Genomic DNA, 15,979 nt, shown 5'->3' on the forward strand with positions numbered 1-15,979 from the left:
TTCTGGATAGCCTTTATCTGATCAGGATTGACCTCGATTCCCCTGTGCGTGACCATGTAGCCTAAAAATTTGCCGGAACCAACTCCAAACGAGCATTTCGACGCGTTTAAGCGCAACTTATGTTTCCTCAGAACTTCGAAAACCGTATCGAGATCCTTCAAATGCTCAGAAACAAGCTTGCTTTTAACGACCATGTCATCTATATAAACCTCAATGCTTTTGCCTAATTGTGATTCGAACATCTTGGTCATCATCCGTTGGTACGTGGAACCTGCGTTTTTCAGACCAAAATGCATGACTTTATAGTGGTAGTTACCAATGGGGGTAACAAAAGCGGTCTTCTCCTGGTCGTCTGGAGCAAGGGGGATCTGATGATACCCCTGAAAAGCGTCTAAGAAGCTCATCCGAGGATGGCCGACAGTAGCATCTACCAATTGATCAATCTTCGGCATAGGAAAGGGGTCCTTAGGGCAGGCTTTGTTTAAGTCTGTGAAGTCTACACAGACTCGCCACTTTCCACTTTTCTTCTTTACTACCACAGTATTCGCTAGCCATTCGGGATAAAAAATTTCTTTAATGGCCCCGGCCTTCTTGAGCTTTCGCACCTCCTCTCTGACCGCTTCGACGTGTTCTCTAGATGGCCTCCGAGTAGGTTGCTTCTTTGGTATACTTAGAGGGTTAACTCTTAAATGATGACAAATGAACTCCGGATCTACCCCCGGGGCTTCGTAGGTACTCCACGCAAATACGTCTATATTCCTTTTAAGGAACTCCACTAGCTCTTCTTTTTCTGGCTGAGGTATCTGGGATCCAACTTGAAAGTACCTTTCAGGATCAGCCCCAACCAAAACCCGCGTTAAGTCCTCACATTTTACACTTTCATCCTGCCCGCCGACAGGCGACAACCGCCCCTTTAACTGCTATAGGTCTTTAACCGCCATTTCAGAAGGTTCATCCTCGGATCCATGTCGTATGGCCGCCACCAGACATTGCCTAGCCGAGGACTGATCTCCACGTATCTCGCAAACATGCCCCTCGGAAGGATACTTGATCTTTTGGTGCAGAGTGGAAGAGACAGCCCCTAGCGTATGTAATCAGGGCCTGGCTACAATTGCCGTATAAGGGGAGTAAACATCAACCACGACGAAATTCACCTCAACGATTTCCGAGCCCGTTTGCACTGGAAGTCGTATTTGCCCCTTCGGCATAACCATTCTTCCTTCAAAGCTGATCAAAGAGGCACAATATGGAGTCAAGTCACTGGGTACGAGATTCAATCCCCTGAAAAGATCAGGATACATGATCTCCACTGCGCTGCCCTGATCTACCATCACTCTCTTCACATCATACCCCCAAATCCTGAGGGTAACCACCAAGGCGTCCTCATGAGGTTGAATGGTCCCAGCTTTATCCTCGTCTGAAAAGCCTAGAACGAGGGGCACAGCATGCCCAGGGCTCTTCGGACTCACATCAGCATCTCCCACCGGCAACCGAGCCACGGACATGACTTTTGATGGCCGGTATCCTGTTCTTCCTAGCGCCGCAAAAATAACATTGATAACACCCAAAGGGGGTTTTGCAGAATCCCCTTTCTCGGCATCCGACATCGGCTGTCCTCCTCTTCCGCTAGAGCGATGTAAAAGATGCTTCAATCTACCTTCGCCGACCAGTTGGTCCAGATGGTCCCATAAGCTTCTGCAGTCTTCAGTCGTATGCCCGTGATCCTGGTGGTACTGACAATAGACATTACGATTGCGTCTGTCCGGATTCCCCACCATTTTATTCGGCCATCTGAAAAATTGTTCATTCTTTACCTTATCCAAGACTTGCTGAACGGGCTCCTTGAACACGGTGTTAACTGCTTGGGTATTCGCTGAACCTGAATTCCCAGCGAAATCTCTCCTCGGCTTATTATTATTGTAGCGATCCGACCTAAAGTCCTTCCTGTCATGGGTGGTAACCTTATCTTTACCCTTCTCCTGCTGCCTATCCTCTTCAACCCTCTTATACTTCTCAATACGATCCATAAGCTGGCGCATGCTAACAACTGGCTTGCCGGACAAGGACGTTCTTAAACCATGATCAGTGAGAAGACCCAACTTGAACGTCTCCAAGGCCATGGCGTCGAAGTTGCCCTCCATCTCGTTAAACATCTCCCAGTACCTATCCGAATACGCCTTCAGTGTCTCACCTTCACGCATGCTCAAGGACAGAAGAGAGGATAAGGGTCTGGGCATTCTTCGACATGTGACGAATCGCGATCCGAAAGCTTGAGTAAGCTCTTGGTAAGAATCGATAGAGTCGGCCCTCAGGTTATCAAACCATCTCATGGCTACAGGACCCAAACTGGAGGGGAATACCTTGCACATCAGAGCTTCATCCCTAGCATAGACAGCCATTCTTTGGTTAAAATGGCTAACGTGTTCCACAGGGTCAGTTTTGCCATTATAGATAGTAAAAGTTGGCTGGTTGAAACGCCGAGGCATCTCCGCTCCCTCGATCCTACGGGTGAAGGGTGACCTGGAAATCTGACTCAGGGCCTTACTCATGGCATCATTACCCACCCCTCCATATGGTGGTTCTCGAGATCGCTTCTCACGAGGGCGCTCAGCTTCGTACGAGAAAGTCTCACTGATTGGAGTTTGAGAATTCTGTTCATAGGGAATATCCTGCCCATCGTCCCAGTCGTCATCAGGGAGTGTTACAGTGCGTTTCCTCTTCTCATGGCGTAACTCCCTCTTCAACCTTTCGATCTCTATTTGCATACTGTTTTTCTCTGCATGGGGAACGTGACTTCCACCTCGAGGCTGGGTTCGCTCAGTGTGTGTAGTATGCACACTGCCCTCACGGTCCTGCCTCCGCTCCAGGTTAAGAAAGGGGTCAATATGTTGGGAGGCCCTAGATTCTGCCGGTTGTTGCCCTTGACCAGCCATGACCAACCGTTGCTACTCTTCCCTTACTCTCAAGCTCTTCCCACATACGGCGCCAATTGTGGGGTCTAAATTCTTTACATAAACCTCAAAACAATCAATTTGTAGAGTATGGGTCAAAGAACTAGAATTAGCAAGGGATTTATAACAAAGGATTATCACTCTTTCAACTATTTATTGATCAGTTTCTCATACATTCCATGGTCTGTTTCAAACCCTCTCCCTCTATTATATAATCACTCTCACCTTCATCTCCATCGTCCACGTGCTTCCCATCCACGAACTTGCTCAAGTATCTGTCACGTCAGGCAGCTTCTTTTCATCTCTGTGTGAGTGGCGGCAGGTTAGGAGGCACTGTTCAGAGGTCTTCTCCACATAAATGCGGTCAGAAAAGCTGTTGCAATGCATTGAATACGGTGGCAGCAGCCTTTCCCTCAGATATTTCCTCATCCTTATCGTTCATGAATGCGCTTTGAGCTTATCTTGATCAGGTGGAGTCCTCGGACAATCAACCAGGCTTTTCCTCTACTCAATTAGTCTCCGACATCATATCAAAATAAAACGTCTTCCTCGGACAGGAGATGTCCTCCTCGGACTGGAGATATCCTCCTCGGACTGGAGATAATCCCCTACCAAGAGGATTCCAATCCAACCTGGGCCTTGCATTCTCCGCATCCTTCTCTTCGGATGTGAAACAGTCTTCTCGTGGGTGTTCGGCCCATTAACTTGGGCCTGATCCTCTTATCCCCCACAAAAGGCAATTGTAAAACTTAATATATTAAATAATTTTTTCTTTTTTTGGTGATGTCGATATTTTTAATTTATCTTTTGTTTAAAATTTTTTATAATTTATATTTCTTATTGAACCCCCTAGAAAATAATCCTAGAGTCGCCACTGCTCAAAACTACCAAATTTAGGAGGAAAGCATTGTCCACCGACAAAAATCCTCTTATTTAACGTGAGGATGATATTAATGTTACATTTTTTTTTTTCAAAAAGTTAAAAAAAGAAAAAGAATAAAAAATAGTCATCATTTTTTTTTTTTTTGACTGAAAGGGTAGGGAATAGTCATTCATTGGTGGAAGTGATTTCTGCCTTCCGTGACTATCCAAAAGAAAAAAGTGAGACAGAGGGCCCGGCGTTCACGTGTCAAAGTGTTAATTTTTTCTACATTAATCAATCAGTTTGCAAGGCCTCCTTATCTTCCAGGAGTCTTCCAGCGAAACAAAGGGTTCCTTGTCTTTTCCTACTTCATTGCTAAGATGGTTCCTCGGTGTCAAAGGCGCGCGAGTACACGCACTTTAACTTTACACATAACGCTGCTTTGACTAAGAAAGAAAATTACTTAGGGTCCGTTTGGATGAAATAGTGAAAAAGTAGAAGGATAAAAAATTATAAGAAGATAAAAAAGTGGGTTTTTCTTCTTGTGTGCTTGGTTAGAGGGGTGGAAAAGTAGGAGGGTAGAAAACTCTTTTATTTAGTTGGAGAGAAAAATAGAAGGATGAAAAATGTAATTTATATAAATTGACTATTATACCCTTGTTACATAATATGTAAGAAATAGATTTATTTGTACTTATTACATAATATAAAATTTATCACATCACATATATAAATTTATATTATAATTTTTATTATTATAATGTAAAAATTGCAATAATGTACAACTTGATCAGATCACGTTGAAAAAAAAAATGCTACGTCCTTAACATTTTACAATATTTTCACAATAAATCATATGTGATAAATTATTACTGATTTTAATTTGAACACATCACTTAAATATTTTTTTTTTATCAATATTAGTTAGTAACAACCCACCACTTAAAATTTATAGTAAAAATATTGTGAAAATATTGTAGTGACATTTCTCAATTTTAATTTTTTCTTCTTTATTTTATTTTTCCCTTGTATTTTGTTTTGATTGTGTTATGTTTTAGTTTTCAGTGCTAAGTTCCGGTGTTTGGTAGTGGTGCTGGGTTTGGTGGTTATTTCCAGCTTCCTTTTTTTATTTTGCCGCGTTAGGTTGTTGGAGACATTGGGAGAGGGTATTTGGGTAATTCCACGGTAAGAGCAGTATTTTCTCCACAATTTTCCTCCTGATTTGGGAGGAAAAAAATTGGTGGGCCCGTGAGGAAAATTTTCTACCGGTTTTCCATCCTCCCTATTTTCCTTTGCCTCCCAAACAGTGGAAAATACTGTTTTCCACACCATTTTCCACCCATTTTTTTTCATCCTCCCTATAATCTCTCCAACCAAACATAGTGTTAGAGCAATTGTATGCAAAAATTCTTGTGTATTTTAACGTAGAAATTTTTTTTTTTCTATTTTACATAATTATTTTTCAAAAATTCATACATATTATCTATTTCATATTATATTTTTTATCATTTTTTTCTGTTACTTTCTCAAATCACCTCTCTTTCTGTGCTTTGTGCTTTATGCACCTAGCATCAGGATGTAGTCTATATATATTTTTTAGCGAATTTTTATAACATGTTGGGTCATGGGTTATCCAGGTCAGGTCGGGTTGACTCGCAAAAAAAGGGGTCGGGTCAAAAGTTAACCTGTTTTTACTTCGGGTCAAAAAATTTGAGTTCGGGTTAGGTATTTTTTGAATCGGATCGGATCGGGTCTGCAAATTCTAACCAGTTTTGCCATGTCTAAGTACACACATTTTAACTTTACACACAGAGCCCTTGTATGCAAAAATTCTTGTGTATTTTAACGTAGGAATTTTTTTTTTCTATTTTACATAATTATTTTTCAAAAATTCATATAAATTATCTTTTTTATATTATATTTTTTATCAATTATTTTTTGTTACTCTTTCAAATCATCTCTCTTTTTGTGTATATAAGTCATAAAGTGATTCCGCGTGGTGACTAACCAAAAGAGAAAAGTGAGAAGTGAAACAGTCATATACATGTCAAGTATTCACACTTAACTCGGTTCTCAAATGTCCTTCTCCATCTTCCGGGTATCTTCCCAGTAAAATGTTTGGCTTATGATAAAGTTAGAGAGTTCTATGTGATTCCCTTCCGAGTCAAAGCAGCGTATGTGTAAAGTTGAAATGGGTGACCACCTTCTTCTGACACCTCGAACCTTCAAAGCAAAGTAATCCAAAATTGTTTTCTATTTTACATAATTATTTTTCAAAAATTCATACATATTATCTATTTTATATTATATTTTTTATCATTTTTTTTTACTCTTTCAAATCACCTCTCTTTCGGTGCTTTGTGCTTTATGCACCTAGCATCAGGATGTAGTCTATATATATATTTTTAGCAAATTTTTTTAACATGTTGGGTCACGAGTTATCCGAGTCAGGTCGGATTGACTCGTAAAAAAATGGGGTCGGATTACAGGTCAACCTGTTTTTATTTCGGGTCAAAAAATTTGAGTTCGCGTTAGGTATTTTTTGAGTCGGATCAGATCAGATCTGCAAATTCTAACTAATTTTGCCATGTCCAAGTACATGCACTTTAACTTTACACATAGAGCACTTGTATGCAAAAATTCTTGTGTATTTTAACGTAGGAATATTTTTTTCTATTTTACATAATTATTTTTCAAAAATTCATATAAATTATATTTTTTATATTATATTTTTTATCAATTATTTTTTTTACTCTTTCAAATCATCTCTCTTTTTGTGTATATAAGTCATAAAGTGATTCCGCGTGGGGACTAACCAAAAGAGAAAAGTGAGAAGTGAAACAGTTATATTATATTATTATATGTCAAGTATTCACACTTAACTCGGTTCTCAAATATCCTTCTCCATCTTCCAGGTATCTTCCCAGTAAAATGTTTGGGCTTATGATCAAGTTAGAGAGTTCTATGTAATTCCCTTCCGAGTCAAAGCAGCGTATGTGTAAAGTTGAAATTGGTGTCCTCCTTCCTCTGACACCACGAACCTTCATAGAAAAGTATTCCAAAATTGTATTATTATTATCATTTAAAATAGGCTTTTGTTAACGAGTAAAAGTATTCCCCAAAAAAAAATTGTATGTAAAAAAAATAAAATTAAATCAAATAAATATGTCAATTTCCAAACATATTATTAAGAAGCATAATTTATTTTTTTTTTAAAAAGGAAAAAATTTAACTCAAAACTACCAAATTTAGGAGGAAAGCATTGTGCACCGACAAAAATCCTCTTATTTAACGTGAGGCTGATATTAATGTTACATTTTTTTTTTTCAAAAAGTTAAAAAAAGAAAAAGAATAAAAAATAGTCATCATTTTTTTTTTTTGACTGAAAGGGTAGGGAATAGTCATCATTGGTGGAAGTGATTTCTGCCTTCCGTGACTATCCAAAAGAAAAAAGTGAGACAGAGGGCCCGGCGTTCACGTGTCAAAGTGTTCATTTTTTATACATTAATCAATCAGTTTGCAAGGCCTCCTTATCTTCCAGGAGTCTTCCAGCGAAACAAAGGGGTTCCTTATCTTTTCCTACTTCATTGCTAAGATGGTTCCTCGGTGTCAAAGGCGCGCGAGTACACGCACTTTAACTTTACACATGACGCTGCTTTGACTTTCAAAAAAAAATTATTTAGAGTCCGTTTGAATGGAAGAGTGAAAAAGTAGGAGAATAAAAAAGAGTGGGACGATGAAAAATATTTAGTTTTTCTTCTTGTGTGTTTGGTCGGAGGGATGGAAAAGTGAGAGAGTAGAAAACTCTTTTGTATAGTTGGAGAGAAAAATAGAAGGATGAAAAATGTAATTTATATAAATTGACTATTATACCCTTGTTACATAATATGTAAAAAATAGATTTATTTGTACTTATTACATAATATAAAATTTATCACATCATATATATAAATTTTTATTATTATTTTTATTATTATAATGTAAAAATTGCAATAATGTACAACTTGATCAGATCACGTTGAAAAAAAAAAGTGCTACGTCCTTAACATTTTACAATATTTTTATAATAAATCATATGTGATAAGTTATTACTGATTTTAATTTGAACACATCACTTAGATATTTTTTTTATCAATATTAGTTAGTAACAACCCACTACTTAAAATTTATAGTAAAAATATTGTGAAAATATTGTAGTGACATTTCTCAATTTTAATTTTTTCTTCTTTATTTTATTTTTCCCTTGTATTTTGTTTTGATTGTGTTATGTTTTAGTTTTTTGTGCTAAGTTCTGGTGTTTGGTGGTGGTGCTGGGTTTGGTGGTTATTTCCGGCTTCCTTTTTTTATTTTGCCGCGTTAGGTTGTTGGAGACATTGGGAGAGGGTATTTGGGTAATTCCACGGTAAGAGCAGTATTTTCTCCACAGTTTTCCTCCCGATTTGGAAGAAAAAAATTGGTGGGCCCGTGAGGAAAATTTTCTCCCGGTTTTCCATCCTCTCTGTTTTCCTTTGCTTCCCAAACAATAGAAAATACTGTTTTCCACACCATTTTCCACCCATTGTTTTTCATCCTCCCTATAATCCCTCCAACCAAACATAGTGTTAGAGCATTTGTATGCAAAAAATTTTGTGTATTTTAACGTAGAATTTTTTTTTTCTATTTTACATAATTATTTTTCAAAAATTCATACATATTATCTGTGGGGCCTGTTAACTAAAAAAGGTATAGTAGTCCTCAGAATTGGGCTCAGGGCCCAAAGGCCCGATCCGAGAACACGCAGTTGTCCGAGGACAGCCTAAAGAAGTTTTATTCACGTCAAATAGGTGATATGAAAGGAATAAACAGGTATTATATACAGTGGTATAACACACGTCCGAGGACGCCAAAGTCCGAGGTAAAGGTAACCTTCGTGCTGACTGAAAGATTCCGCCAGGTTGTAGCTGAACTGGAAGTTGGATATAGCTTAATGAGGCATCGAAGAAGGTAGAAAATATCTTCTAAAGTCTATCACCTCCTCATTAAATGCTGTCCACCTAACACTCTGACCGCATTAATGTGGAGGTGATACCTAAATAGTAACTAAGCAGTTTTATGACCACTAAGCTGAAAGTTCCGGTAGGGACTGGATGGGACAGAAAGGAGCCCCCAGGATAAGAACTACACGTGTACGAAGGAAACAAGGAAAGAAACGAAGTATATAATGTAGAAACGAAGAAAACAGGGGGGACTTCTGGCCAAAAAGGAAAAAGAGAGAAAGAAAAAGAGAGAAAGAGAAAGAGAGAAAGAGAAAGAGACCAATTGAAAGAGAGCCGAGGAGAGTTTTCCTCAAAGAGCGAATCAACAGTATCCCTTATTACTTGATGAGTAGAGCCTTTCCTGAAAAACAGTACTAGTTCTTGAACCCATACTCTATAAATATATTGTTTGGGCTTATTGGGCTAAAACCCAACACTCAATTCAAATTGGGTCCCTACAATTGGCGCCGTCTGTGGGAAGAACTTGATCTGTTGAGAAGGAAGGGCAGGTGTGACACTCACGATGGAAGAGGGAGTACCGCAACAACCGTTAGTGGGCCCACAACAGGCAGATGCTAGTCAGCACCAGGCAGAGTCTAGGGGCTCTCAGCATAGTAATCCGTTGGCAGACTACAAACACGAGGGGGATCGTGAGGGGAGTACCCGAACCACCCATGCTGATAGAAGCCCCTCTCGGGGGAAAGGCCCTGTAAAGAGCGGAGGAAATTTACAGCGTAAGATTAACAAGTTGAAGAGGGAGTTGCGATATGAACGACGGAGGCGTAAGGCCCATAACTCTAAGCACTCTTCTGAGGAGTCAGATGATACCAGTTACAGGCAGAGGTCGAGAACTCCCCCCAGCGAGTCTTTCTCGTGCGAGGAAGAGCACTACCGTAGGCGAAGGAGTAAGAGTCCGACTCGCCAGGGTCAGGGGAACGATGCCTTGAACAAGGCTTTGAATCAGGTCTCTAAATCACCTTTCACACGACATATTGAAGATAATGACTTTGTATTACTACGAATATTTTATGAAGGGGTTGCATGTACAATAAAGTCTTGGGATATAATTTATAGATAAGACCTAGAGTGCAACTATTTTTATATAGTGGTATTAAAAATAGTTAATGGTAACTTTGGACTTGTCAAGAGTTGACAGAAAAGCCCAAGGCCCATTGGAGCTAGTGTCTTATTGATCCCTTTTGGTCCCACTCCAAGCCACACACTTAAGCCCAATTGGTAAGGCCCAAAAGGCCGGCCCAATTAGATAAATTGGTTAGATACAAAGGGAAAAACGTACAGAAATATTGTGTAGAGAAAAACATCATGAAAATGGTGTGGATGTGAGTTTTTGGTCACTCACAAGTCATCCCTTTGTTACCAATAGAGAGACCACACATCTTGGGCGTTAGTGGAATTGGAGTGAAGATTAAAAGTAGTCTCAAGTGCTTCAATCTTTGTTTTGAAATTCACCGCTTCAAGGTACGATCTCTTGTTTCTCTAATTCTGAAATTTACTTTGTACGTGTTATCAATATCGAATGAAGTAGATCCGTTTAAAACTTATTTTTCGCTGCACTCATCTTTTATATCCATCACGAACAGACCCAGTGGAACATGTTAGCCACTACAGCCAGAGAATGGCTATTCATGCCAGGGACGAAGCTTTGATGTGTAAGGTTTTCCCGTCTAGCCTGGGCCCGGTGGCAATGAGATGGTTAAATGGCTTGAGAACTAATACTATTGACTCTTTTGAGAAGCTTACTCAGGCCTTTGGCGCTCGCTTTATTACTTGTAGGAGGGTATTTCAACCCTTGGGGTCGCTACTATCCATGTCTATGCGAGAGGGGGAAACCCTAAAAGCCTATTCTGACAGATACTGGGAAATGTTCAACGAGGTGGATGGGGCTCACAATGACGTGGCTATGAATACTTTTAAGGAAGGTCTTCCAACTAAACACGGTCTGAGGAAGTCTCTGACTGGCAAGCCTGTTACTAGTGTACGTCAGCTTATGGATCGGATAGACAAATATAGGAGAGTAGAGGAAGATCAGATGCAAGGTAGAGGGAAGTCTAAAGCGGTAACTCAAGAGAGGAGGGATTTCAGGCCGGACCGGTACAACAACAACCGACCTAGAAGGGACTTTGGGGGGCAGTCGGGGCCTGCCAACTCCCAGGTGGTTAGTGCCGTGTTCCGAGAACCAGTACAGCGAGTTCTGGAGAAGATAAAGAACGAGCCGTTCTTTAGGTGGCCCAACAAGATGGCGGGGGATCCTGCGAAGCGTAATCGGAATCTTTACTGCCAATACCATCAGGACCACGGACATATCACCGAAGATTGTAACAATCTGTGGGATCACTTAGAGCAATTAGTGCAAGAAGGAAAGTTGACCCAACTTCTGTATCAATCTGGCGGCCGAGGAGGCCACGCAGGCTCGGCGTTTCAGGGAGACGCCCCTAGGGGACCCCCCTTGGGTACGATAAACGTCATTTTCGCTGCCCCGGGGAGGACTGGATCTTGCCCTTCCAGGGTAATGTCTGTATCTCAATGCTCGGAGGAGGACTCCAACTCAAGGCCAAAGAGGGCCAGACCGGGCGCCTCGTTGGTGTTAGGCTTCTCAGAAGAGGATAAGAGAGGAACCATACAACCGCACGATGATGCTTTGGTGGTTACGATTAGGATCGGAGGGTACGAGGTTAAGAGAGTGATGGTTGATGATGGAAGTGCCGCCGAAGTAATGTACCCTGATTTATTCAAGGGGCTGAATTTGAAACTCGAAGACTTGACAACATATAGTTCCCCGCTGGTGGGCTTCGAAGGTAAATCGGTCACCCCATTGGGGATGGTCAGATTACCCGGGGGGCGAGGTTTCAGAGATTTTGGGAAACCAGAATATGGCTAGGCAGTGTACGATAATGGCCATTCAACATCGGCCAGAGGTAAGTACTTCGGTTGTAGCCGAAAGTGATCTATAGCAATTAAGGGGTCAGGGAGCCCAGTTTGGCGCGTCCCTGGAGGAGATGAGGTGTGAAGATTTGGAAAGGGTGAACATTGGTGATGATCCAGAGAAGTATTTTCAGGTTGGGGCTCAGTTGCCCCTGTTAGAGAAAGAGCAGTTGATCGAGGTTCTTAGAAAGAACGTTGATGTGTTTGCATGGAGTGCCTATGAGGCCCCAGGGGTGGATCCGGAGTTTATCTGTCATCATCTTAATGTCAACCCCTCGTGTATTCCAAAGAAGCAACCACCTCGGCGTCCGTCTAAGGTACATGTCGAGGCTATTAAGGATGAGGTGACCAAGCTGAAGCAGGCTGGGGCAATCAAAGAGGTATTTTATCCTCAGTGGCTAGCCAATACAATCATAGTGAAGAAGAAAAGTGGAAAGTGGCGGGTGTGTGTTGATTTTACGGATCTTAACAGAGCATGCCCAAAAGATCCTTTTCCCATGCCCCGTATAGATCAGTTGGTGGATGCTACAGTGGGTCATCCTCGGATGAGTTTTTTGGACGCCTTTCAAGGCTATCACCAGATCCCACTCGCGTTAGACGACCAGGAGAAGACTGCTTTTCTCACTCCCACTGGAAATTACCATTATAAGGTAATGCCCTTTGGTTTGAAGAACGCAGGGTCTACCTACCAGAGAATGATGACGAAAATGTTTGAGCAGCAGTTGGGTAGAAACATTGAGATCTATATTGATGACATGGTCGTAAAGAGTAAGGTAGTGGCTGAGCACGTGGCGGACCTTAACCGCACTTTTGAGATATTAAGGAGGCATAAATTGCGACTGAACGCATCTAAATGCTCATTTGGGGTAAGTTCAGGTAAATTCCTGGGTTACATGGTAACTCATAGGGGAATCGAAGTCAACCCCGACCAGATTAGAGCCATTGCTAGCTTGCAACCACCTCGGAATCCCAAGGAGGTCCAGCGACTGACCGGGATGACCGCTGCCTTGAACAGATTCATATCCAGATCGGCAGATAGGTGCAGGCCTTTTTTCTTATTGCTCCATAAGTGGAAAGGATATGAATGGACCAAGGAGTGTGACTTAGCATTTCAACAGCTGAAGGAGTATCTATCTCGGCCACCCATCATGTCTAGCCCCGAGGTGGATGAAGTTCTTTTTTCCTACCTGGCGATCACCACTTATGCGATTAGTTTTGTTCTGATACGGGTGGACAACGGAATACAGCGGCCGGTCTATTATGTGAGTAAATCTCTTCACGAGGCTGAGGTAGCTACCTGCCATTAGAAAAGGCCATTTTAGCAGTAGTGCACGCCACCAGAAAACTTCCTCATTATTTTCAGGCGCACACAGTGGTTGTTCTGACCCAATATCCGATCAAAGCAGTACTTCGAAGTGCAGACTATACTGGTAGGGTTGCCAAGTGGGGTACAATTTTAGGAGCTTTTGAGTCAAGTATATGCCCCGCACTTCCGTGAAAGGTCAGGTGCTCGCCGATCTAGTGGCCGAGTTTACTGAAAGCCCCGAAGAGACAGAGACAGGCCCAGGTGGCATGGATGAAAAATCGATTGGCCTCATTTCCGCTCAACCTGTTTTACTTTGGACAGTGTATGTGGATGGGGCAGCAAATCAGCGGGGGTCTGGAATAGGACTTGTATTGATATCTCCCGAGGAAGTCGTTATCGAAAATCTCTTAGGCTGGGATTCTCAGCTACTAATAATGAAGCGGAGTACGAAGCCTTACTAGCAGGAATGGCAATGGTTGATAAACTGGGTGGAAAGGCTGTGGAGATCTTCTCGGACTCGGGACTTGTAGTGGGCCAGGTAAAAGGGGAGCTAGAAGCTCGAGATACAAGAATGCAAGAATACCTGAGCCAGGTTAGGCGTATACAAGCTAGTTTGAATTTTTTAAAGTAACCCATGTCTCTAGGAGTGGAAATGCCCATGCGGATTCTCTGGCTACTCTGGCCACCTCCTCGGCTCAGCACTTACCTCGGATGATCATGATCGAGGACTTGGGCACACCTACCCGAGGAACAACGGAAACGCTACAAGTCAATCAGGTCAATTCGGCGCGTAACTGGATGGATCCCATAATACTATTCCTCGAGAAGGATACACTGCCCGAGGACAGGTCAGAAGCCGAAAAGATACGAAGAAAAGCCCCCGATTCTGGCTATCCGAGGATAAGAAATTGTATAAACGCTCTTATTCTGGGCCTTATCTACTTTGCGTCACCCTGAAGCGTCAGAGGGTCTGCTAGAAGAGCTGCATGAAGGAATTTGTGGCAGTCATACTGGAGGAGGTCTTTGTCTCATAGGGCGATCACCCAAGGTTACTGGTGGCCAGGCATGCAGAGGGAAGCGCAAGAATACGTGAGGAAGTGCGACCAATGCCAAAGGTTCGCACCGAATATTCATCAGCCTGGAGGAGTCCTTAATCCTCTTTCTAGTCCTTGGCCTTTCCTCAGTGGGGCTTGGATATTGTTGGCCCTTTCCCTAGAGCAGTGGGAAATAAGAAGTACCTGCTGGTTGGAACGGATTATTTTACGAAGTGGGTTGAAGCTGAGCCTTTGGCTAACATAGGGATGTTGACGTCAAGAGATTCCTGCTAAGGAACATCATTACCGGTTTGGGGTCCCTCAAGCTTTATCTCGGACAACGGTCTGCAATTTGATAGCAAACTTTCAGAAGATACTGTGCCGACTTAGGGATAAAAAATAGGTATTCTACCCCAGCCTATCCACAGGGAAATGGGCAAGCTGAGGCCGTCAACAAAGTCATAGTGGGCGGACTTAAGAAAAGGTTGGATGAGGCGAAGGGAAAATGGGTAGAAGAACTCCCGCATGTTCTCTGGTCGTATAGGACGACGCCCCAGGGGGGGGGGGGTGTTTTGAGTATCTAGCCTAGTTTTATCGAAATCAATCAAAAGAACAAACCTTGGTCTAAGTCAACATCCACCATCAGAATTTTACAACTGATCATCGATGCAAATATATATCATTTCACACTTTGAATATTCACCGTTGGAACTATTTTCCTATCTCTCCTTAGTCGTAGTTAATTAGAAAACAAGTGATCTAATAAACCCTAACAATTAAACAACCCAAGACAAGCGCTAAAGGTTTAATCTAGTAGCAGCCTTAAGAATTAGAGAGATTGATGAAACTAAACAACACAAGCACAAGCAGTTGCATTTAATTTAGTCGAGCGTTCTTCCTAAGACCTAATAATTTCTGACGCAGCAAATCATTAAATCTTGGTTTCTTTACAAATTAGAGAGATCAAACAATTACGGATTTGATATCTAACCTAGTAGTAGATTGCAACGAACAATGAACTAGTAGGCCTCCTAGTAATTAAACAAGACAATCATGAAAATAGGTACAAAAGAACATCCGATATTCAAAGCATAAATTGAACAATAAAAACAAATTAGATCTCATAGTTTTATTGACCGAGGCTTCAATTTCCTTTGACCAAGTATAGAAGTTTAGCCAAGTAGGGCCATGATGAAAACTCAAAGGAGAAGTTAGAGAAGACGGGAGAGAGAGGCGCGTCTCAAGTCTGATTTTTCCTCCCCCTTTATACACATTAATTTCCTTTTTCCCAAGCCTACAAAATCTCCTAAAATATTCTAAATAATAATATCCAAATCTGACTAATTAAGGAAAAATATTAAAAATAAAACAAAGTCCTAATATAACAAGGAAAATGGTGTTTTTCAACTGGAATTTTCGTGCGCCAGATCTGGAAACTTCCAAAAATAAACCGCATTAGATCTGCATATTAGAATTTTAGGTAAAGGAACATTCCAGAACGACAGCAGTGCAGGTGCAACAACTTCAAGCCCGATTTCAACCTTGATGCAGCCTGTATCTCTCTTGAAAGTTGTAGAGATTTTTCTTGGCGTTCCACAGCATTTTGAATCATCTTAATCGGAGCTCAGATGAGAGAGTTATGCCCAGATTACGAAGCAATGTCAAAACTGTCCAGAATCGCCCAATTAACTTAGTTTTGCACTTAATGCCTCAATTTGCATCCTAAATCAAAATATAAGAATAATGAGTACATTTAGGCACCAAATGAGTGTAGAATACTAAACATTAAGGGAGAAAAATGTGACATTTTGCATTCTCATCATCTGCCAAAACGTTTCTTGGTATGTACATAGAGCTCTATATGTTAC

The sequence above is a fragment of the Quercus suber genome, unplaced genomic scaffold (genome assembly GCF_002906115.3).
Source record: "Quercus suber isolate HL8 unplaced genomic scaffold, Cork oak 2.0 scaffold_370, whole genome shotgun sequence".
NCBI lineage: Eukaryota > Viridiplantae > Streptophyta > Magnoliopsida > Fagales > Fagaceae > Quercus > Quercus suber.